The 24,204-nt window shown below is 44.3% G+C and overlaps 1 protein-coding gene across 12 annotated transcripts in view; it reads right to left on the reverse strand.

Annotated features, from left to right (window-relative positions):
• Positions 1-24,204, reverse strand: part of ANKS1A (ankyrin repeat and sterile alpha motif domain containing 1A) — a 153,685-nt gene that overhangs the window by 128,761 nt on the left and 720 nt on the right. The gene's annotated exons all lie outside the window — the stretch shown is intronic.

Consider the following 24,204-nt stretch of genomic DNA (forward strand, 5'->3'; position numbering starts at 1 on the left):
TGGAAGAATGAAGTAAAAGCATTTCATCCTGGAGGTCTCTTCTTGTGCATTTTTCCTCGGAGACAAAAAGCGAGTCCTCGCCTACCTGACTTCCTGGTGAAACCCAGCACAAACCCAGGGCCTGGAGAACACCTGACCACTGAAAGGAATCCATCCAGTGACGCTCTTCTCAACGTGCCAAGAGGAAGAAGAGATGCATTTTGACTTGTGCTCTTAGGGCATTTCAGCAGTTGCATCGCTCTTTCCATCAGTGATTAGCATACAAACATGGGGAAATTGCACACTGAGCCAGTCAAAAAGCTAAAGAATGACTTACAAACATGCCCTCTTGTTTCCTATTTACCTACATCCTTTTTGTTTGCATAATAGTAACTTATATTGGGAGTGCTAAATCATGACACTGGGAATAGGAAACAATTAGGGTTAAAGGACATAATGCTACTGCATTTAAAATGCTGTACACATAGCAAGGGAAGAGAGAACGCCATTACCTCCTGCAAGATAGCCAACCAGGGCTGGTTTAAAGCACCAGCAAAAGAAGCAGCTGCCCGAGTCTCCTGTACTCCACACAAACTGTATAGCTCCAGAGGGAGAACTGAAGAGAAGAGGACAGTTCGGTACTACACTTCCCCACCCCATCCCACCTCACCCTGCCTGCTCTCTAAGCTCCAGACTGGAATGAGGAAGCAGGTTATTGTTCCCCCAAAGCTTGAGGGTCTGCTCTTATATCCTGGTTCCTACAAGGCCAACTCTGCATCTGTGTCTGTATAGCAGCTGCAATACCAGATGTTTGAAAGGAAGAAGAGCCACCCCTCCAGATGCAGGGTCAGACTCCACAGTCAGAGGCCAGGCACCCTGAGATAAAGTCCACTGATAGTAGACTATAAGGAATGCACAGGTCTATTAAAAATGGAGAGAACAGGAGACAAGATGCAAATAAGCTGGCTGAAAGGCATGCATCCTTCAGCAACTGGTAAAGCACCATGAGAGAATCCCCTTATCAGGGGCAATTACTCTAGACTGCCCTTTCTTGGCCCTTGATGAATTCTTGGGGGGGTGGGTCTCTAGGCTACCAGACCATATCAGCCTGCCCCTTGCCATTGCTCAGAAGATATCAGCACATGGGCCTCTGCTATGAATAGCTGCTTGTACTAGTAGTAAGGTCTAACATTTGGCTTACTGGACAACTACTGGCCACTAGGCACACGGAGCATCTCCCCCACTTGGTGGAGCCACAGGGTGGGGGCCCTTCTCTCACCAAGTGGTCACTAGGGACCACAACTAGCCTCACTATGCCAGCTGTACAGAGACCCACAGCAAGGAGAGCCCTGACCCTAATCTGCAAGTCCATTTTCACTTACAAAACAGTAATTACGGGCCTAGACAGCTGATGGACTGACACAGTGGGTAACTGCCTGCATATCCGGTGCTAACAGCTCAAGGACCAGGCAACTATTACAAGAGGGTTAACACATCATGCTCTAGAAAAGTCAACATGTACAACAATGCTACATAACTGATCTTCCAGTAGCTCAATGGTTTTGGCCTCTTGCTTTACAATACCCAGGATGTCTAAGTCCCACTAGTGAAAGACAGCATCTGTTTAACAGCCAATAATGAATCTGCACATGAGGTTAGGATACGAGACCTGCATCCAGCTGGAGCAGCAATTCGCAAGGCAAAAAGGACAGGCAAAAGTTGCATCTCCTCAAAATTAGCCTCTCCTGCCCCAAGTCCTCCACTTCAGAGAGGCTGTTTTGCATTATGCCATCTAGGCGGCCCGCTTGAGAAATCTGACAATCACATGCTCAGCCACTGTGACTGCGGGTTTCTGCTACGACTAAACCAAAATGGGACTGGCAGCTTGAGAAGAAAAAAGCCTGCTCAAGTTAAGTCCCCATTATGAAGAGAGCAGCCCTGCTTTCATAGATTGCCACTGGCGATGGAAATGCATTTCACTAGACATAACAAGTAGAGAAAAATCAAGTCTTTTACCCAGAGCATTGCAGAGTGGAAGAGAAAAAGTGAGGGACGGGTCATTTGTGCGTGTTATGCTACTTCAAAGAACAGCTCCAAGGAGAAGACAGAATAAAAAGCTGCAGGGGGAAGAAAAAAAGAAGGAAAAAAATAAATAAATCAGGCCTGCTTTGAGTGCCTAGGTAGTTCTTTATTCCTAAAACCATTACAGCCACTCACTCTGCAATCTGCTCCCATTACCAGAGCGTTTCCAGCTGATTACACACAACGAAGCAATGGAGTTCACACATTTTGCGGGCTCTACATGCTGGTGCAGACTTCAAGAGATTGGAAGCACGCAAGGAGCATGTCTAAACAGAGTTTCTCTAGGGAAGAGCAAAGGCTTCAAATGTCAACCGAAATAAAGCCAGAAGAGCAGCAGTGTCTGGCTGGGGTTGTATTGTGGGTCTCCTGCTTACATGAGCCCGATCACACAGGAAGAATCTGAGGAGGCCAAGAGACTTAAGGATTTCCAGGTCCATTTGCTGCTTTGGATCACTTGCACCCTCCGCCCCACAGAGCAGAAACTTAGGACAGAAGACAAAGGAAGATTAGTAGCATTTAAAAAGGTGTCATTTGTTTGCACTCCAGTCATAGGTCCTTAGAGCCTTCCCACCTTCAGCTCACCAACCCGTGTGCACCCAGGGACTGCAACAGTGCCATTTAAATCTCAGGACGTTTAAAAAAATAAATAAAAAGAGAGGGGAGGTAAGGATACTCAAGTAACTGCTAGGGTGGAGAGGGAAGAAATGCCAGCATAGTTTGTTTTAAAAGGAGACAACATCCAGTTCACTTTTAACTTTGTTGGCAGCCATCGTTTCGATGCTTGGAAAACAAATGGGCTATGTACCAAGTTTTCTAACCTCAGACCTCAGCTGAAGAGGCTGGCCAGACCTTTTGCAAATGAGGAATTAGACAACCAAAAGAGGTAGTGGGCTCAATGTCTGCAAAGTGGTTAGAGATCTTCAGCGTTCAGCTCCCTGCAGGGAGGCTGTAATGAGGATGGAGCTGAATTGTCCTCGGTGGTGACAGATGACAGAACAAGGAGTAATGGGCTCAAGTTGCAGCAAGGGAAGTTTAGGTTGGTATTAGGAAAAACTCCCTCATGAGGAGGGCAGTAAAGCACTGGAACAGGTTACCCAGAGAGGTGGTGGACTCTCCATCCTTGGAGGTTGTTAAGATCTGGCTAGACCAAGTTTTGGCTGGGATAATCCAGTTGGGGCTGGTCCTGCTTTGAGCAGGGGGTTGGACTAGATGTGACCTCCTGAGGTCCTTCCCAACCCTCATTTTCTATGATTCTAAGTAGTAAAGCAGTATTAGCTCCACTGTAAGGAAATCCCCTACTCCACCTGTCAGCTGAATTGATGAGTTTTTGCCTACTTGGGACAGAAGCCTGAGTTTTTTCTACATGTGTTAAGTAAACTGACCTGCAACAAGCTGACAGCTCCACAGGACCACAAGAAGGAAGTTGGCAGCATGGCAAATAAGAAAACCTGCTCTCCATTCCAGACAGCGCTTTTTCCCATGCTGGGATCAAGCTTCATTTATAGACAATAAAATGCACTGGTATTCAAAAAAAGCAGTAGAAGCTCCCTAAGCATCTCACTGGTCACAATAAGTAGCAAACCTGCTTGCCGAAATAGGCTTGGCTTTGTCCATCAGATGCAATCAAAGGGAAGTAACAAGCCACATGTCAACCCAGTGTATGCCATCAGCAATGAAAGACTACACAAAGGCTAAGCCCTGCCTGCTTCAGGGTTGGAATATTCCATCTAAGCCTTCCAAAGAAGTTCTTTTCAGTTTAGGCAGCTGGATACCTGGATGGCTATGTGTTGCTAGCCAAAAGCAACATTGGTCTCACTGTATTCTTGTTTATTGCTACTGAATTTAGATGGCAATTCTGTGGTCCTCTGAAGGTATTTTTGGTAACTGAAGGACTCTACTTACCAAACTAGAGAATCTCAGGAAAGCAGAAAGATTACAATTAGCAGCAACAAAAATAGCATGCATCATCTCTATCGGTCATCAATGCTGCTCCCCTTAGGCAACTGATATGCACACTAAGGTTCAGGGGTAAAACTGCCATCAAAAGGAAGTTGTGCACAAAGTGCTGGCAGATATCAGGGAAGCCTGCTGCCTCTCTCATGACACCATCTACCTGTCCAGGGACAAAAAGTTATAATTCCATCTTCCCTCCATCTGTCTTGCAGCAATACAAATTGTTATAGTTTACTAACTAAACCACCCGCTCGCCCACCCCCAGCAGTCTGTCCATTGACAGTGGCACTTGAATACTCCATTTGGCCATCGTATCCTCAAGCCTATGCACCTCTGTTCTGAAAAAGTAGTTCCTTTCCTTCAGCAACAAACTGGATTTCTTTGTTGATTTTGGATTGTGATTTGGTTCTCTGTGCAACTAAAACATGGAATATTAGCTATCGGCACTAAACTGTTTCTGAACTGGGAGAAAGCAAGAAACAAGTGATTAACCAGACAGGAGAAAAACAAAAACAAAAAAAGCAACCAAACTACTCAGTGAGATGCAGAAATTAGATTTTTCCCTCCCCCATCAATTAAAAATAAAATGAATTAAAAAAAAACAAAAAACCAACAACGCACACTTAAATGCACCCAGAATGCACTTGTCCTGCAGAACAGAGAAGGGTGCACCAATAACCCAATCTCAGGGTCCTTCATTGCCAAGATCGGGTGTTTAATGCTTTCAGAAATCCATTGCTTTAATAAAAGCTCTTATGCAGCTAATGCCCTCGCAAGTCTGTGTGCACGCTCACTGACAGGGGCTCTTCTCTTCACCTCCAGAAGACTATCTAAAGTGTTTCAATTTGGATGGGATGCAGTGGAAATGAAGCATGCTAAAAACCCACTAGTTTAAGCAACAGGTAAGCTGTTGGCTCTGTGGTGTGCAATATTAAGTGGAAGGGAATACATGAGAGTTTGACAGTTAAAATCAAACTGAAATTTCCATTCTTGCATGTTTGGAATATACCCTTGCTCTCGTGTACAAGCACATAATCCACTAGTCCCTTATTTGAATAGCAACACAGCCACACCGCGATCCAAGTGATTCTACACACAAAACTTATTTCAAGAAGGCAATGAATATGGGTGCAGTATTAAGCAGCTGTTGGCAAAGCCTTAAAGTACCAGTAGGATAAAAGAAAAGCCTGGGCAGAAACAAGTTATTCAGAAGTGCGATACATAGATTCAAAAGCCAAAGGGACTGCTGCCTACTCAGGATTAAGAAAAGGTTATGCACTTACCCAAACCAGGTAATAAAGCTCATTCATTACGAGAACAGTCTGCCCTATAGAAGATTTGAACAAGACAGATCCAAGTCAATTTAAGGCTCTTTCAGAAACCTTGCAAGGCTGACCAGGAGCTGCCAGTTTCCAATGATGCACTTAAAGGGAGAAAAATTACTTTATAAAATAGACAGTGGGGCTGAAGAGTTCTCATGCATATAACCAGTATGCAAACAACCAATGCTTGTTACAATGCCAGCAACAGGCCAAAACTAGGAGGTGATGCTGATGTTACATGTTATATAAGCACATCAGTGAAGTATGTGGCACATACAACACCTCCGACTTCATATGAAACTGCAACTTGACAAGCTGCTTAATGAGGTGCCTAAAGGATGAGCAGAATGAAGCGAGAATAGAGAAGACACTGTAGTGCAAACAAGTGCACATGCAGTTAAGGTGATTAAACTGCATCTTAGAAGGGAATATTTGGGGGCTAATACATTAATTTTGTGACCTAATGGCATTCAAACACGAAAAGCAAGAGCACTGCAGTGAGCGTCTATTCATTCCATTACCAGGACTGTATACAAAAACCAGAGGTAGCAGCCACACTGACTCAGCTAAGATCTGCAGGGCAATAGTACTAAAAAAGAACAGTGTTAAATCACTATGACTAACACCAGGATGAACAATGAGGGATTCACGAATCTATCAAGGTAAAAAGAAAGCAGACCTACTGGAGAAAGGGCAATAAAATGTGCGGCTACAGTCATGACCTCTTTCCAAGTTGAAATACAGTATGGACAAGCAGCGTCAGCTTTACAATAAAATAATCACTACCTGGAAAACACAGATAAGGGTCGAGTTAACAAATAAAAGTCAGTCAGTCCACCTAACATACCTAAAGGTTCAGGTCACTGGCTGACTGCGGACTAGGTCTGGAGAATCCTGTAGAGACCTAGAGAAAAGAAAGCACTACCAATCCTCAAGAACGAATCCTGGCAAATACACATTTATCCTCCAAGCTGATGTATGCCTAGTAAGTAATGGGACAAGTAGTCAGAAAAGAGGCAAAGTCCTCAACTGTATTTCACTGCACAACTGTGCCGGGATCATAAGGAATGATCCTGGGCAAGACTGCTCAGCCAGGCTCCACTTTACCTCACCTTGGAGACTTCTTGCTTTGCTAGCTTTTACCAAGGCAGCACAGGCCAGCTTTGCGTCTAGAGCACTTTCATCTTGGCTACTGGTACCCACCTCCTCAGGAAAAAGGCAAATGGTTTTCTTGAGGGAGCACACACAAGAAGTTAGCAGTTTGGAAAAGATGGTGTCTCTCAAAGCCCATCAAAGATGCATCTGCCCTCTCATTTGAAAGGGCACGGGAACATCTTGCTACAAGCCTTTTGGTCTTTTTCTTGTCTTATTAATGCAGTACTCCCAGCCTTGAGCTGCCTCCAGTGACAGGATCACATCAGAGGACCTTTTCTCAGACTAACACATTTTAATACACATGTCAGTCAAACATACAGATCACTTTAAAAAAAACCAACTCAGTAACATCTAATGGAAAGGCAAATCTCCCATTATGCCACAGGTGTATTTTACAGTCCCAAAAGGAGTTTGCAATTTCTTTATAATTCTGTTCTGGTTTGCAATTAAGTCACAACCGGAACACGTTGTTTATAAAGCTACTTGGATTCCAACAGTTCATAAGCCTGAAGAACCACTTGCCCACCACTAACGTGCAGCTGTGCCTGCGGTCAAAAGCACTGGCTTGTTTTTCAACAAACAGCAAAGTTACAACAGTTTTTGAACAACATTTTTGAACGCCCACCCACACCCCCCTTGCTAAATTGCAGAAGTAGCCCAAATACAAATTTGCCCCGGGGAACAATTACCTACAGCATTCAGCTGACGTCTCATCTGGAGTACTGAAGACTAGGATCTATTCAGTATTGCTAAAAGACATCCTTAAGCTGCATACTGGTAAAATAAAGGCAACACTTTATATTCATGGTATGGTTACCTACGCAAGGGTTTTAAAGGCAGTGTTAAATGCAGTGTCTGTTCAACTTTAACATTCAGAAGTATACCTCAAGGGACGAGTTTTATTTTACCTCTCGTCTCACCCCAAGAGGAGACATTTGCTAAATTTATTTTTCACCTGAAATGAGGTGGCTGACTGCAGAAAGCCCAAGCAATCAGGCTTCCCAAGACGAGCACATGCTGCATGCAGCAGTTTCTTTGAACATGGGAAGCCATTAATGTTTCAATGTAACAGGGGAGCAGGGCAGGTTAGAAATGGCACGTAAAAAGCAGGCGAAGCTGTGTGCAACAGCGTGCCTGTGGGTACTGTTCCAAGAGATTACAGAGAGACAGGAGACTCAGCAAATAATTGGCTCAAGTCTCCTGTATGATCACTGTAAAGTTTTATTTTGATTACATTAATCCTTGGTCCTGAAACAGCAGTTTCAGAGTAGTTTCCCTCCCTCCATAGCAAATTCCTGTATGTAAGTCATTGCCCTGGGGAAGGTATTACTACCTGAAAGTGGGTAGACAAGCCAGATGCAGAAGGTGCCCCCTGAGCCAATTCACAGCAGCTGGGAAAGATCAGACAGCATCTGATTCAAAGACGGAGGGAAGCAAATCCTACCCTGCCCTGCCCTGAAGAGGTTCCACAGTAACGAGTACTACGTATTCATACCCAAAATCACAGTGTACCTTTCCTCTAGTCAAAGACTCTTCCCTTCCCACCCATCTCTGCTGCTGTAATCGGCACAACTCCACAGAAAAGACAAGAGATCCCAAGTAACATAGGCTGAAACAGCTCACTTCTAAACATAAGAGGAGGCAGGACAGGGTGGCTTCCAGCTTGTCCTCCAGCTAATGCAGTGAAAGGTGGCACACTAATACACTTTTCCAAGCTGGATGACTGGAAAGATGCTTGAAAATTGGCTCAAAAATCTGTTTAGATCTTTACTGTAAGCAATAAGAAGCATCATTAAGGACATGGCCCAAATGCATGCGTTACACAGAGAGCACTCCCGTTAACCTCTGTGGGAATTATTCCCAGAACACCATCTCAAGCCGTAATTATTCAAATACTCTTTAAGTTCAAGAATGTTATCAGCATTCAGTTAGAAACAGCTGAAAACATCATTAACTTTCATATTTCTAACTTCAGATCTCCAGCAGGCTCGGTGAAGGCTGCAAAACAGGTTTTGCGTTTCAGATGTCACAAGAGGAACACCCGTTATTTAAAATGATCATGGAGTGGCATCTAAAGACATGCGCCACATCAGGGAACACTTTACGCGATGCCAGAGGGTGAAATCAGGGAGTTGAAAAGTTATTTGCATTAATGCCTACAGGATCCAACCAAAAGACAAGCAGACCCGCTGGACGGAGCACCCCCGCCCCCCCACATCAAAAGGGTGGAAGAAAGGAAACCCTATTCTTCTTCTCCAGAGGACATGAGGTAGTGAGATGAAGTGATGCGAGCAAGTTCACATAACATCTGAAGTAGAACCAAGACCAGGAAGCAAGTCTCAAGCAAGTTTCTGTTCAGTTCCTTAGATCACAAGACCACTTTCACTTCATCTACCGACTCAAACACAGCAGATTAGGCAGGACCCTGCAAAGTCTAAATTGCTAGGTTTTAAGATCCCCCTCAAAGATTAGGACTGTTTGATCAAGGTTACATTTATAAGATAAGCCATTTTTACCCCTTGCCGTCAAACTTGGACGTGCGTGCCTGATACTGTCTTAATTAGGATGAGGGAAATTCATTTTCCCTGCTTCTCAACCTGATTAAATACTGGGTTGTACAGACCCACAGGAAACATCTTTGGGCCCATTTAGCTTAGAAAAGCAGCAAGCAAACGGATGATATAATCTAATGAGAAAACAGATTATATAATATTTATGGCACCCATTCATACCACTAGCTTTTAGAGGGGTTGTGCTCTTCTGTCCTTAATACATAGCATACCAGAGGCTTCCTTTCAGTTAGAAAAAGCCCAAGGCTTATCTATAAATTGAATTTCCTTTTAAAGGGAGCCAGACACTTAAATTACACTGGGGGCGGGGAAGGGGGAAGAGGAGTGCCAACTCAATCTAGTTTACCAAACCTAAAATTTTAAAACCTCAATTGCCATCTTCCCTTAAACTGTACAGAAAGGGCTCCCAGGGAAAACCCCTTGTTCCAAGGCTACATAGCACCCAGGCTGCAAAACATTTTGAAGAGAACCAACTATTTTTTGCGTTTGTCATCAACTCCTACTAGTCCCAGATCCTTATTTGAAATATGAAAGCATCGTGTGAGCTACAATATGCCACTAAGTTCTACTCCTCCTTCTCCTTACACCATTTGTTTTACCTCCCTTTTCAATCATCTCAACCCTCGGCATCTGAGCACCTCCCAAGAAGTTAACAAAAAGATTCATTACCCTTTTGTCAACCCCTGGGAAGACAGCCAGAGAATTTTACACGGTTTGATGCGAGTGGATGCATTAAACATTGGGGATGAATGAGTTATCAAGGAACAAGTCCATCCTCTCTGTGATCCTCAAAGATGCCTTCCTTTTTTATTGAATAAAGCTCATAAACTGTTGTCTCCAAAAATGGATTACCGCAGAAGTTTGTATCCCAGACTAAGTGTTCACTGACTGCCCAAACCAGCGAGTATAACCATGTTAGTCTACTTCAGTTTACTGGCAATCAATTAACTCTAAACCAGCACAGAAAAACCCAGGGAAACTTCTCAAAGCCTCTGTGCTCTTTCCTGCTTAGCCCTGCAACCCACTCCCAATTCCTGTTTCCAGACCAGCCTTGAATGCTTCTCAAGCAAGGGAGAGTGAGTCTCCTGCCTGTAAGCAGGCCATTTCCCCCAGGGTGGAAGAGTACCAGCTCAGAGCACAGTCCTAGGGGAAGCCAGCGTATAAATAGTTTGGAGGACATAGCGCAGGCTTTCCTGCCTGTGCGCAGAAAAGGAGGCCATGCGCACATTAGTGCCCATTTCGGCCTATGGATGGCTTGCATCATACGGTCTCCTCCTTGACTATAACTTAGCATTTTACCTCATTTTCAGACTACTGTTGAATGTTTCCCTTCACTGACAGCCATGGCCCCAAGTGGACTAAACATTTCAATCTCTATTTTCCTCTTTTCAGCAAGAAGCTCGATCAGCTTGTCTGGACTCCGTTGCTATAGAAACAAATCAATCCTCAACATTTTTATTTAACCAGTCTCTGTGAAATAGAATTTATTGTGCTCTAAAGAGCCTGTAGACTTTAGAGCGAGGCATGCACGATGCCAGGGGTCAGCAACGTTTTTGGGCAGAGTACCAAAAAACACCCGCAACCTCAACTCGCAAGATGTTGGCGTGCCAGGGCGGACAGCGAGGGGCCTGATCCTTGTGGCAATGCAGCCTCAGCCCAGTCTCTGCTGTACACCCTGAAGCATGTGTGCCAAGCAAAATGCCTTCATGTGCCACACAAAGGCACCCATGCCAGGGGTTGCCTACCCCTGCACTATGCTTTCTAGGATCTGAGTGCTGGTAGTACTTTATAACAATACTGGAAACAAAGAGTCATCCTTGCTTAAATATTCTGTTTCAAGAGGTCGCATTATCCTCAAACGACCCTTAATAATAGTTATAAAGCACTGTTTACATGTTGAGAGCTTGTTGTGGAGAGCAGCAGCATAAAACACAAAAGATTTCTAGGACAATTTACCAGGACTCTTTAAAGGAGTGGTCCATTGAATGCTTCCTTTGGAGCAAACATGAGCTTTTTCCCTGGAACTGGTCTCATGGAAGAGTCACATGGTTCATAGGCTGCACTGAATTCAGTTTATCTACCTCCGGGAAAACTGAAAGGCTCAAATGACCCTCAAGGGAGTATAGGTATCAGAGACCTGTTATGTGCTGCACAGTGAAGCTACCCTTGGGAGACGGCTCAGCTTCATCCCTGTTAAGTGCTGCTTGGTTCCCTGCCCCCCCCCCCCCCCGATGAATAAAAAGTATGAACTACAGACATCAATTTGATAACATGTCACTTACTAGTTTCTTCCAATTTCTTCTCACTTTTCTTTTAGTTCCTCATTCCCACTTTCCTTTCAGTTGCTATTAGTATTTCAAACACTAGATCACGTTAAGAAGAATATTTTGCCTCTTTCTTGGTCAGTCAGAAAACACTGAATGTGCTTTGTTTCACTCATTCATCTTTTGGTTATTTATTTAATAACCTGAAAGCAACAGGCCTCTATCATTTTGGCAGCATATAGATCATGTCACACAGTCGGAGCTGTTCTGATTGCATCTGGTAAGAGCGTGGATTTCCACTATTCAGAAAGTGAAACACATATGGGGAAATTTACAGACAAATAAGGCAATCCAAGTGAAACCACCCCCAAACCTGTGCTTAAACTCCCTTAGCCCTATAATGCCAAGCACATGAAGGACAAGTCTGCATGTGTGTTGAAGACTAAAGGAAAAATTGGCTTTTTGGAAACCACTTAGATTAGATGAACTGCTTTGGAAAGTGCTTAGATTAGATGAAATGCAAGCAGAATAGGTATAAACTAGGGCTGTGTGAAGCTTTGGTCCTCAATTCGATTCGGCAGAGATTCAACCTGATTTCGGTGGAGATTCGGCACAATTCGGTGGTCGAATCTCCAAATCCGAATCAAATCAGAGGACCCTTTAATCTCTCCAAATGGATTTGGAGAGATTTGGAAAGATTCGGACATAGACACAGCTTTAAATGTTTTTTGCTACATACCTCTAGGTAGCATGGGCTTGTGAACGCTGCAATGCTGGGGAGGGTGGAGTGTCCCACAGAAGTGCAGGGGGCTCCCCAGGGCACTCGGCAGCAGACCCAGAAGTGGACCAGAGCACCGGGGAGCGTGCCAGGGGGCTCCCCTGCACCCCCCTGGCTCAGCAACTGGTGGGGCACCCAGGGTTCCCCCACAGCCAATCAGAGCTGGCAAGGGCCCCCTTGCAGACCCAGAAGCACTTCCAGTCCACTTCCGGGTTCGCTGCTGAGCATGAGGAGGTTCCCCCTGTGCTCCTATGGGACGCTCCATGCGCCCCAGCATCACAGCATTCGTGAGCTGCGCCTGCTACCTTGAGGTATGTAGAAAAAACGTTTAAAACTGTCTGCGTCTGAATCAGCATCAAATCTTCAGATTTGGCCGAATCAAATCAGGGACAGTAATCCAAATCAACAAATCGAATCGCTGCCCCTGATTAGGGCCGAATCTGAATCAAATAGGGCCCGCTTCGCACACCCCTAGTATAAACACAAGGAAAACCTGAGTAGAGAAAGACTGGGGACATAAACACAACCAAACAACACTGCAGTACATACAAGCTGCAACGTGCAGTTCCTGAAATGCTATTTCTCTGACTTAAAAATAATCACAAGTAAGCTGCAAGGTCCAGTCGAGAGGACTTAGAAGTGGATGGTGAGAACTCGTCATTTCTAACCCTGCCTGTTTCATCGACTCCCCACCACTTCAGATGAGTCATGAACTTATTGTCACTTCATTCTCTCTCTTTCGAGAAGAAGGATAAAACACTTGGTCTGCGGAGAAAGCCGAGACACATCTACAAAGTACCTGCTATCCAAAGCAACCACAAAGTTCTTTTCAGTAAAGGTTGTTTTGTGGTGAAAAAAATTCTTCATCAGGCAACTGTACCATGACACGAGTCAGGGACAGGAAACAAAAGAACACACGCAGACAAGTGAGACCAAAAGGCAGTTGCGAACCCTCCTATCCTGGCCAATTTTCTAACACCTGAAAAGGCCAATGGACTTCAAACTGCTGCAAGTGGCTGGAAGCTCACAACTGTCATATTTGAAAGGGCAGGAACGTGCCCCAACAGATCTCATTTCATACAAGACCTTCTGCGCTGTTTCTAACCATGCATGTAGGACCTGCCTGAACTTCCAGACCAGCAGAAACTTATTTCTCCTTATTGTGACCACAAGAAGCAGGCAACAAAGCACACAAAACACTTGTCCTTTTCCTTGCTAGCTTTGCTAGCTCCTGGGTCTCCTAGGTCGAGAGCCAACAGGTTCTCTTCAGTCAACAGTGAAAAGCAGAGGCTGTTTCTTCCTCAAGCTCCTCGGAGGACAAATGAGCTGAAGACAAGGTTCTTTGGGTAAAGGTGATATCTTTTATTAGACCAACTCAAATAGTTGGAAAAATTCTTCTTTACAAGCTTTCGGGTACAAACACCCGTCGTCAGGCTGAGGAAGCATCTGCAGATGGTGTGTGCTCTTCCTGGATGATATCAGGTTTATAAAAGAGATAAGATTTACACAAAGAACCTTGTCTGCCCAAGTCCTTAGACCAACATGGCTACAACCTATAGCCCTGTAACATACAAGAGCTGAAGAGCGATTTAAGGAAACTTGATTTTTCTGGCTATTTCTCCTTCAACAGGAGATTACCTTAACTTCATGGAGGTTGCCAAGGGTCCTCCTCCACCCTGCTGGAAGGGTCTGAGAACCTACAGGCATTACTGATCAGCATATTCCCTCTCAACTCCTCTCTCACCCCAGCTAATGAGCACACTTGCCCTTTCTCTTCATCCAGAAAGGACTGGACATCCCCCTGTTCAGAGTTAGGTTCACAGCAAACACAGCTGACTTCCCTTCACACTGGCCTGCCTAAGCCAAGGCCCTTTTGTAGCCTAGCACTCTCCAACATCTACCAAAGATAATTTCCTATATATGCACATTCTAAGGTTTAACAGTGAATTCTAGGGAGCTCTTACTGTCAAGTGAGACCCTCAAACAGATGCTCATGCTGTACTTGAAACAGCGGCAGCACTTGTTCCGTTTCAGGACTGCAGCCCCAAAGATAAAAGTGAAGGAAAACAGAAGTCCACTGACATGTCAGCGTTTGATTGCTTAAATGTCCAATGTTTGTTTGCATGCATAGTTGTGGTTTCCCCCCTGAAATTCCTACGCACAGTGGTGCTAGGCCAAGTGAGGGTATAACAGATTGAAATGGCAGTGCTCAGCTGGAACATCTACCTTCTGTAATGAGCAAGAACAAATCCAGAAGATAAAGCCAGTGCTGCAGCAAGGACTTGCGGAAAATGCCCAGTCAGCATCAGCGCACATTTCAGTTCAGATAGGTATTTAACCAGCTCCACAGGAGGGGGGGGGGGGGAATAGACAGCTACCACCTCCATCGTGATCAGACCATCTTCCAGTTATCTCTGGCTAAGGACCTGCTCAAGGGTTGAATCACAGTGTGCAAGGGAAGCAAAAACCCGCTCTTGGTTAGCGTCTGAAAGAATGCGGGAGACCAGACCCAAAGGCCCAGTTAAACCCTGCATTCCTAAGTGTTTTGTTGCAATTTCCCATGGCACAAAAGCACTAAGCCCTATATGAAGGGTAATATTATTCTAAAAGGCTGAACAGGAAGCTCGTGGGAAGAAATGTGATCTAGTGGATGGAGCAGGAGATTAGAACCCAGGAGACCTGGCTTTTTATTCTCACCTCCATCACCTTAGGTAACCATCTGTCTGAGCTTCTGCATCTGTAATTCAAGTGCAAGCCTGCAGGCATCTATAAAATTTAGTCTGGGACATATGTTCAAAAGGTGATAAAGGGGGTTTTAGTGTGAAGCTAAATTAATTGTGGCATCTCTACCCTCTGTTCCAAAACCGAACCAACCCAGGTGAATTTCTCACTTCGCTTCTTAAATCAGGGATAGCACTGATTCCTGGGCAAATAAGTTTTGAAAATATTGCATGTGTAAAGTACTTTGAAATCCCCCAACAAAATTTTTTTTAGCAGAGTATAAGGCACTACTAACATTTCCTGGCTTCCTCCATCTCAAGACTTGCTAAAATTTTAGCACTCAGTATCAATACAATCCAAGTTCTGTGACACTGGAGACTTTAGAAAGATTTTTCTTGGCATCTGAGAAGTGGCTGAAGATTGATGACAAGTCAGTATTGGGAAGAATATTCTCCAGCTGGTACTTTTACATAAGTTATGGAGCCAGTGCTAGATTAATAAGTCACAGAAGTTTTGAACCACTGCCCACGTAAACATTTAAAGGTGCTTTTATTCGGAGGTAATAAGGATCTGGGTGATTATTACCATTCACCAAACTGTGCCTTGAGTATTTCCATTTGAAAGCCACCACTCACCCCCTCTATATAGGTACCTATATACTCCCCATACCCCCTCTACCCCTCCTGCCCATCAATGGGGCATCACAGCACCTCCCCACTAGGTGCTGACAAAAAGTTATTTCCCATGTCAAAAGAACTTAAATTTAAAAACAGGAGACACAAGAATCATTTCCATTTCCAGATGAGCAAACAGAGGCACCAGTTAAGTAACCAGTCCAAAGTCTTATAGCAAGCCTGTTGCAGTCAGTGCAGGGGTGGAGGAGATCCCAACTTTTACCCCAAGCTTATACTTACCAAACAGTTACAAGCTGAGAGTCAATGAGCAAACAGTACTGCAAACTGGAATTAGATCGCCCAGGTAGCAAAACTAAAAGCCCTCACTGAAATACTTGTAGTCTTCCTGATTTATAAAAACCAAAAAAGTGCATAGCAAACAATTCTCAGGGAACGAGTCAGTGGGACGACTGCACGTCAGTATATACATAATGCATGTGGCACTATTGGCAACCCAAATAAGTGCTATTAAGAGAAATCTGCCCTACCTTAGCAACTATTTACTCAAGAGGGTGTGGAGTGCCAGACACTTCAACTGGGTGAAAGGCTATTGTTAATCATACGTAAATATGGAGCAAGAAAGGTAGATCAAAAGGCCCGGTCATGTTTCTATCATAAAACTACTTTATGGAGTGGCAAGAATGTGCTATGGACAACTTCCTTTTTGCTGTGGGGGAGGGCAAGGAGGATAGGGTTTGGGTTTTGTTTTTTTTTTAGTTTCTCACACACAGAGTCCAAGAAGATTGGACCTTGGAGTCTGGCTGTTGTTCTCGGAAGAGTAATTCTGGTCTAAGTATTGCAGCACACACGGCTGAATCATAAAAGTTTGCAATATGCAATGGGACGACCTTGCAGCCAGGAGGAAAGGGGATCGCTCAGAAGTGAAATCTAATCTATCAGGAGGACAAAACAATCTAAAAGATGGGCTTTAAAAGCTACTGCCTGGTCAGCATGAAATGGTCAGTGGGCAAAATCTTCTTCAGAAAATGTGCTACAACCTTGCTTAAAGTTGGAACAGCTTTGAACTTGTTTAGCTGCAAACACCTGAACTAATTAACAATCCAGCACTTAGGTTGCAAGGCAGCCACGTTGAAACACCGCAAAGACTTAACACTGTTAACTGGGCCATGTTTAAGTATAGGAGGCCATTTCTTTGGTGGTTTTAAGCAATTGCACAAAGCTGTTAAGCACTAGCATATTGATTGTATAAGCATAACATGGTTTTCGCAGGAAGTCGGAGGATATTAAGCTGTAACAAACTACCTTAGCTGGTTACCCTTTTCCCTTAGCATTCATTAAGCCAACCTCATCAACCTAGTTAGCTTCAAAAACCTGAACTAAAAGTAACTGCAGGCCCCAAATATGCCCCTGACCCTCCCCTGCCAACTGTTATGCTTTCATAAGCACATCTTCCTGTCTTTAAAAGATTCTTTCCTCTTTGAGAGACTGACTATACAAAGTGCTGAAGGCAGGGTAGATATGCACCTTTAACTAAATGAGATGATATAGAGAGCATAAGCTTTTGTGAACTCAAGCTCACTTGATCAGATGAAAGGAGAGGCATAGAGCAGTGTATAACATGCTGTCACACACACACACACACACACACACACACACACACAGAGAAACACTTCTGAAGAAGTCTCTTCAAGCTCATCTCTGCTGTTCTTTGTCACTGCAATAGGCCAAGTAATTTCTGGCAGAAACACTTATGCAGAACAGGCTCTATGCTCTCGTGGCTCTTCTGAACCCTGCCTCTTGATGATGGCACAAGAAAGTAGTCAGTCACATTTTTACTCCCATCAAAACACCTGAGCTAGAGGAGAGCAAGCTGGTACCTAGCCTGACACTTACTTTATCGCAGAAGTATCAGACAAACGGGATAAGACCTCTATCTCCAAGGACAGTGCCAGAGCCAAAGAGCCTGCAACTGGATTCCCAGAACACAGCTTGCAAAGCAAGGAGGTGGAAGAGTCATTTCTTAACTGGTAAACCACACTAAAACTAATATGAAACACCACAATCATTTCTCCAGATTCACTTTTCTGACTGTAACCACACTCAAACCGTTTGAGGCTGTTTTGAGTGTTTAACCATTATACCCTATAGCATGTTATTTTCTAGACCAAAGAAAACTTGCCAGTAATAATGCTGAAAATTGAATAATGCACTTGTTGCAGCTCACAGAAATAATGACCAAGTCTCTTCCCACAACAGATGTACAAAAGGAGAAACTGTTTTCTAAATTAAATCCTCTCAATTATACACCTTCCAAGAAGAGTATCAATTTACAGTCCCTGGCTCAAAGAGCCTCATTTCCTCCCTTGACCCAATCAAGATCCACACCCACTTGACATCAATAGACCAAAATGAAAGGCTTTTGCCCGAGATGCAATTTATCAGTTACTGCTATAAACCTTGCTTGGATTTACTGAATACAACATATTTTAAGCCACAAGATGGTTTCATAGCTTCCTGCTTCACAATTTTGCAATGAAGATGCAAAAAAAGTTTAACTCCCACAGTTGCTAAATTTCAGTTCCACCATTCTTGAGAAAACCACTAACTTGATTCATTAAGTATTTGTATTTCTTGGACTTCTGTTGCCTTATGAAGAATCAAGCCCCGTTTAGTTTAAGACTAGATGATCTCGAGACATAGAACAGATCAGCAGAAATGTTTTGGTGCGTGATACAAGGAGGACTTGTGAGATTTAGAGAAGGATCAAACAGCGGTTGTGCAATCAAGGGAGGGACAGGGTGGCAGAGTTCTCGAAGAATTTTGCTTTGGCTCAAGAGGGGTAATTTTGTGCCTTATTCTGGACACGTGCTATTCACAGCTAACTTGGCTCTAAATGGGTACGCCTCGGTCTTTCAGGCTGGTCAGACATGGTGCCAGCCACATCAGTCTCATGTGTGCCAATGGCTATAAGAACTGGCATGCCTTAACCACACAACCCTTTCACCTCAACCTTTGATATAGCCAATATATGCAGGTTAAGGCCCATACTCCACAGTCAAGCTCCTAAGCTTGTGAAGAATCGCACTGACTTCATGTTGCACGATCAGGACCTTGCAACGGGGCTGTAGAGCAGGTTATAAACCCAAATCTTCCTGAGGCCATGGTAAAATCATCACCACTACTGCTGGTCCCACATTAAGTTTGACACAAGGTAACATGTGAACCAGCCAGAATGACATAACTCCCTTTCTTGACACATGGAGGTGGTTCTTCCTGAACAGTGTTACATTATGATTGACTGTATTGTCTCAGAAAACCAAAAAAAAAAAAAAAAAAAGATTTCAGCTTACAGGGCCTGTCAAGCTAATGCTTTTAGCAAGCACAAAAAAAAGTCACTTCTTAGAATGGAAGTTCTAACTGTAGGGGACCCCACCATTTATTCTGCCACTTCTGAGATTAGGAGTAAAATTGTCTGACTTGGTGCAACCCCAGTTTCCTTTCTTTATTTCCCACCTACACACTGGGAAACTTAGATCTGTTTCTAGCCTCTGGTAGTCATTCTCCCTTCTGAACACTCACATGGAACATGCTCTTAAAAATTCAAACCATGCATCTTGTTCGTCTATCCCCCTTCTGACCATGTACAAAACACTCATTCAAATGTAGCAGTGCTTTAAACCAGGCTAGCTAACAAGCTGAGCAGATGGACTGGGTTACAGCCTAACAAATCTACAGTAACCTGCTTCACTTAGAAGCAGAATCTGCCCATTTGCAGTAAAAATGACAGCTACAGCTGAAGAATTGGTGGTCTGCCATTCCAGCCCCATGTCCAGGACAGCCACATCCCCCTTCAGTTCACTGGTAAAGGTTCCAGAACATTTCACCTTATTACAACACACAGGGACCTCAGGATGTTCTCCAAGAACTATGCACACCTACAGGGAGCACAGCAATAGCAAGAACTGGACTTCACATAGGGCTTTGCTGGGTGGCACCTATAGCAAGCTGTTAATCGCCAAGGCAAACTGCAGACAAGACGTACGCTCCTGCCACCTCCTTCGCTAACATGCTCCCTCTGTTACTAGCTTCCTGAACTATTACCTAACCTTCCCACCCACTGCCATTAATCACATTCATTCTGCAGCTCCTTTACTACAGCTCTTTAACTGAGGCTCCAAATCTATTCCATACCTTTCTTATTAATCTCAATTACAAGTGGCATTCCCTTGTTCACTTGCATTAGTCTTCCATTGGGGTTTATTTTCCTGACTGATTTTCAGGGTTAGTGTGTGGCATTTTTGCTTCCCAGGGGAAAGGCTTCATCTCAAAAATGATCTGTGCACTCCCTTGTCATTTGGCATCTCACATTCCATCAGGTCTCTCCTCTTGCTTACCTCAACAATTTTATTCCATGATCTGACTCCCCGCTTATCTCCTTTTAAGATCCCAGGAGGTAGAGCTCAGAGGTCTAAACACCAAATATGAAACGCTTAGATCCCTGCAAACTCAGATATGAATACCAACAAACTCAACCCAATCTATCACGCTTAGGACTTAGAAAAAAATGGGTTCCCTACAATTTACTTCCTATGCACCTTTGGCAAATAGATTAAATGCCTAAACAGGGCAGGGATTGGTTTTACCAGCCACCCACTACTTTTTTATACAGGATCTCACCAGCTGCCTAACAGATTCCCTTCCAATACCACAGCCCCAAGTCAGGTTGCCATCAACCCAAACATGGCTGCATCTCAGCAGCAGATGAAACAAGTCTTGTCAGCACTGTAAAGAATTGTAGGATGAAAGATGCTGACTACATCTCTAATACCAGAGCCCAAAAAATAAACTTAATTTAGAAGCATCTCCCACCTCTCCAAATAAATCCACTGTGTTACTCAAATGTCTACCTTCCTTGATCTCTCCCTCAAATACTGTGCAGGAGACAATGCACTTCTCCATTTATCCCTTCTACTAAGTACCCAAATTTGGACCTATTTCTTTCAAATCATCTATTCCCTGCTTCTTCTCTTCAGAAGCCTCTGAAGGACTCGGATCTAGGCTTTCTGGATTACCCCAAGAAACCTCTTATGGAAAAGTGCATCCAGACACAAAGGAAACAGCCCATTGCTGGAGGCAGTATCTACAGTGCTAGACAACCCTATGCAAAAACTGGTATACAACACCCAGAAAAAGCCAGACACTCCTTCACAACAAGAAAGTGACCCAAAAGCAAAGTGGTGGGAAAAATACAAACTGGTTATACCTTTAGCTTAAAGTGTACAGGCTTAGCATGGATGGGTCAGGGTTCAGTCTCCACTGATGATCCATGGTGGGGAAGGAGTTGTCCTTTTCCCTGAAGGCTGTAGCCATGGTTTCTTTTACTTTTATAAGACAAAGGACTGTCATCTATTATTATGTAATAGCACATCCTGCATCTGTGCAGGATGCTGGATTACATGACCCCTGAGGTCCCTTCCAACCCCATCATTCCTGCTGTACAGATATAAATAGAGAAGACCCAAACAGAGTTACAAAGGAAAGAACCAAGGAGCTACGTTAACAAAGCAAAAGGCTCATGACCCTGCATCCAGAAGGAACTTCTGTGTACGGCGCAAGAATAACTTGCTGACTTGGGCCCAGATCAGGGCTGCCATCCAACAAGGCCTTGCACTGAAGTGACTGCTAGACTACTGCATGTTTTCCCTTTCTCATACTACTGCTTGGCAAACACACAGCAGGGGAATTTTGGTCAACCACAAGGGATCGGTAGGCAGCCCCGAGCTGCACTGAAGAGGGACCGTAACATTCTCACATCCCTTATGTGAGTCAAGAGTCTCCTAGAGCAAGAGGCCCCACCACACAGCCTGCATACTCCAAAATCGTGGTCCATAGCAGTAGTTATCTTTACTATGCAGGAGGACCCAAAGACTATCACCCTCACACATCTTCCTTCTCTTCCCCTCTCCTCCACCCCTACCACGCCTCACAACCGTTGTCATCCTCGTACCAATCCAACAGGTACGTTTTTCAGAAGCATGTGAATTGGGCACTTGTGAAAATGTTCCCTCATGCTTGATCTTGGCATGATAATCCATTACTAGGTCACATGTAGCTTGCCCATAAATGCTTCCCGTGTTGCTAAGGCAGGCGTCACCTGAGCTACATTTAAAGGGGGTTTTTGCCCTAAATGAACTTGTATTCATACCAGCTGGTCACATCAAATGACCAAAAGAGCCCTCTTTCTAAACCAAATTCTCTAAAATAAGATCCATTTCTATCAGACATGCATGATTAAGTCTCTAGACTGCAAAAACAGACATCTTAAGAAGCCATAATTTGTGCTGGAAGTGCCTATAGTTCCAGCACCTCTCCACGCTCTTGTTAAGGGTGAATGCCAGCCCACACAGAAAGCCCTCAGCCTTCCTCCCTCATCAATTCACTTCCCCTACCGTACTCACATTCAATCTCAAAGGTGATGATCTCCTCTGGGCATACTTCCAGCTCATATTTATTGTTTTAATTTGCAAAATGAACCTCACAGTCATTAGAAACTCAAAGCTCAAGGAGAAAATCTGAGAGAAAAACTCCTTCAACTTCAAAATAAATGATCCCAAGTTTTTCTTGAAAAGGCAGCCATTTTTGATACTTCGTGCTTCCACAACAATGTTCATATAAACTTGAGGGAAGGATTTCACTGCTTGAACTAAATCCGGCCACCTCCATCAATTACTATTTCATTTAATTACCATTTTACTATGTTTATACCAAGGCCAAAGCTGATAAATGTGAAGGTAATGTCATATCTATCACTATTTCTCTAACTCTCAGAGTTCTCTCTCTCAAAAATGGGAGCGCTGCAAGCCAAGGCAGAGTTAGCTGTAATTAATGCCATACTTGTTGAACACTTACTAAAGTACCTACCCTGCCCCCTGAAAAGATAGAGAAACCAGAGGCTGCACCTCACAGAGTCAAACCAGACCACCATAGAAACAGGATCTCACACATGCACATTTCAAGACTCTATTGTATTATTATTTGGAAACTATCACAACTCTGTCACTAGGGATCAAAATTCATGCCTCTTAGTATAGAACTAGTGAATGGTGACGTCTGGCTACTGGTCAAAAGATCACTGAAAACCTCCTCTATGACTTAGTCTTATAAAAGTTGCACCTCATTTATATTCAAAGGAGGAGACTTAAAGGACACAAACCTGAATGACCCCTACAAATTACAAGTTGAGTTCATTTTGCAGGAAAAAAAAAAATCAATTTTGGACACTGCCCAACTTATCTGAGCTGCTCCCTGAACAATTTTCAACCTTCTCACTGCAAGTAAATTTAGTAATTGCTCTTCATAAGAACATTACGTGACTGTAAAATAAGCACGCAGTTTCCTGCTTGGATCCATCTGATCCAAAGCACAGCACAATTAAATTAATAGGGGACTAGAAGAGACCACGGAAATACCTGAACTGTTGTCAAGCCCTGATTTTCAACATTTAAATTTAATTTCAGCATCCAACAAACAAGACTGTACAACCCCCAAATGATCTCAAGCTTCAATATACAAATGGCTGTAAAGACCTCATCCACTGTGGGGGTCGTGAACACATATAAAGATAAGGATGCGTGCCTCATACTGTCACAAGCCACAGCTCGCTACAGAAAAGCCCACATGTAACTTTACACATGAGTTCTTTCAACAAGGTCAGCGGGACATCTCGCACGCTGAACTGTGCGTGCAGGGGCCAACTGGCCCAAACTTGTTAAAAAGTGGTTGAAGACTTTGTGTCTTCATAGATGTTATGGTTTTCAGGGTCAGAAGGGAACTCAGTAGACCATCGAGTCCAACGTCCTGCCCTGGGCAGGAAAGAGTGCTGGGGTCAGATGATCCCAGCCATGTGCATGTCCGGTTTCAGGACATGGGCAAGTTGGTGGGAAAAAGTCTAATGTGGTAATTATTAACCAGGGGAACTCCAGCACCCTGGGTGCATTGCCTACCAAATCCGTCGAAAAACACTGTCCCCACTACTGAAAAGCCCATGTGTAACATGATGTACACGAGTTCTTCCAACAAGGTCAGTGAGACTTGTCATGCTGAACTGCTAAATGGTTGTAAAGTATGTCTCAGACCAGCAGAGACTCCTAATGCCTGACGAAAGGCGACTGTGCCTGAAAGCTTAATAAAAGATATCACATCTACCCAAAGAGCCTTATACCAACAACGACTACAACCAAAGACCCAGCAAATGGTCAGAAAGATGTTTAAAAATGGCTACAAACTCTTTTTTGGAAGGTGGGGGGGTTCAGGACTTGGGATAAGCTAAAAAAGGGCAAATTCACGCTGGACACAAGAAAAAAACCTTTTCCTTGCAACCGGAGATGATCCTGGCAGGGTGACGGGGCCCGGGGCAAATCCGTCCGTGCGGGGCCCGGGTGTCAAGAAGCCGGCAGAGGTGGTGGCAGGGAGCGGGGCGGTGGCGAGCGGCCGGACCTGAAGCCGGCGGTGGTGGCACAGAGTCACCAGCGCTGGGCAGGTCCTGCAGGAGGGGCCGCAGCCGCTAGGCTTGGCTCTGCGGGGTCCCCCAAAGTGGTCGCCCTGATTTACCCCCCCACCGGGACGGTCCTGCCCATAAGGGTCACCAGCGTCTGGTGCAGAGCAGAGGCGGTGCCATCGCCCCCCTTGCAGGTGTTCGAGAGGAGGCTGGACAAGCACCACGTTGAGCTCGTCCGAGCCCCGTCG

This window comes from Alligator mississippiensis, chromosome 14 (genome assembly GCF_030867095.1).
Source record: "Alligator mississippiensis isolate rAllMis1 chromosome 14, rAllMis1, whole genome shotgun sequence".
NCBI classification, from domain to species: Eukaryota; Metazoa; Chordata; order Crocodylia; family Alligatoridae; genus Alligator; species Alligator mississippiensis.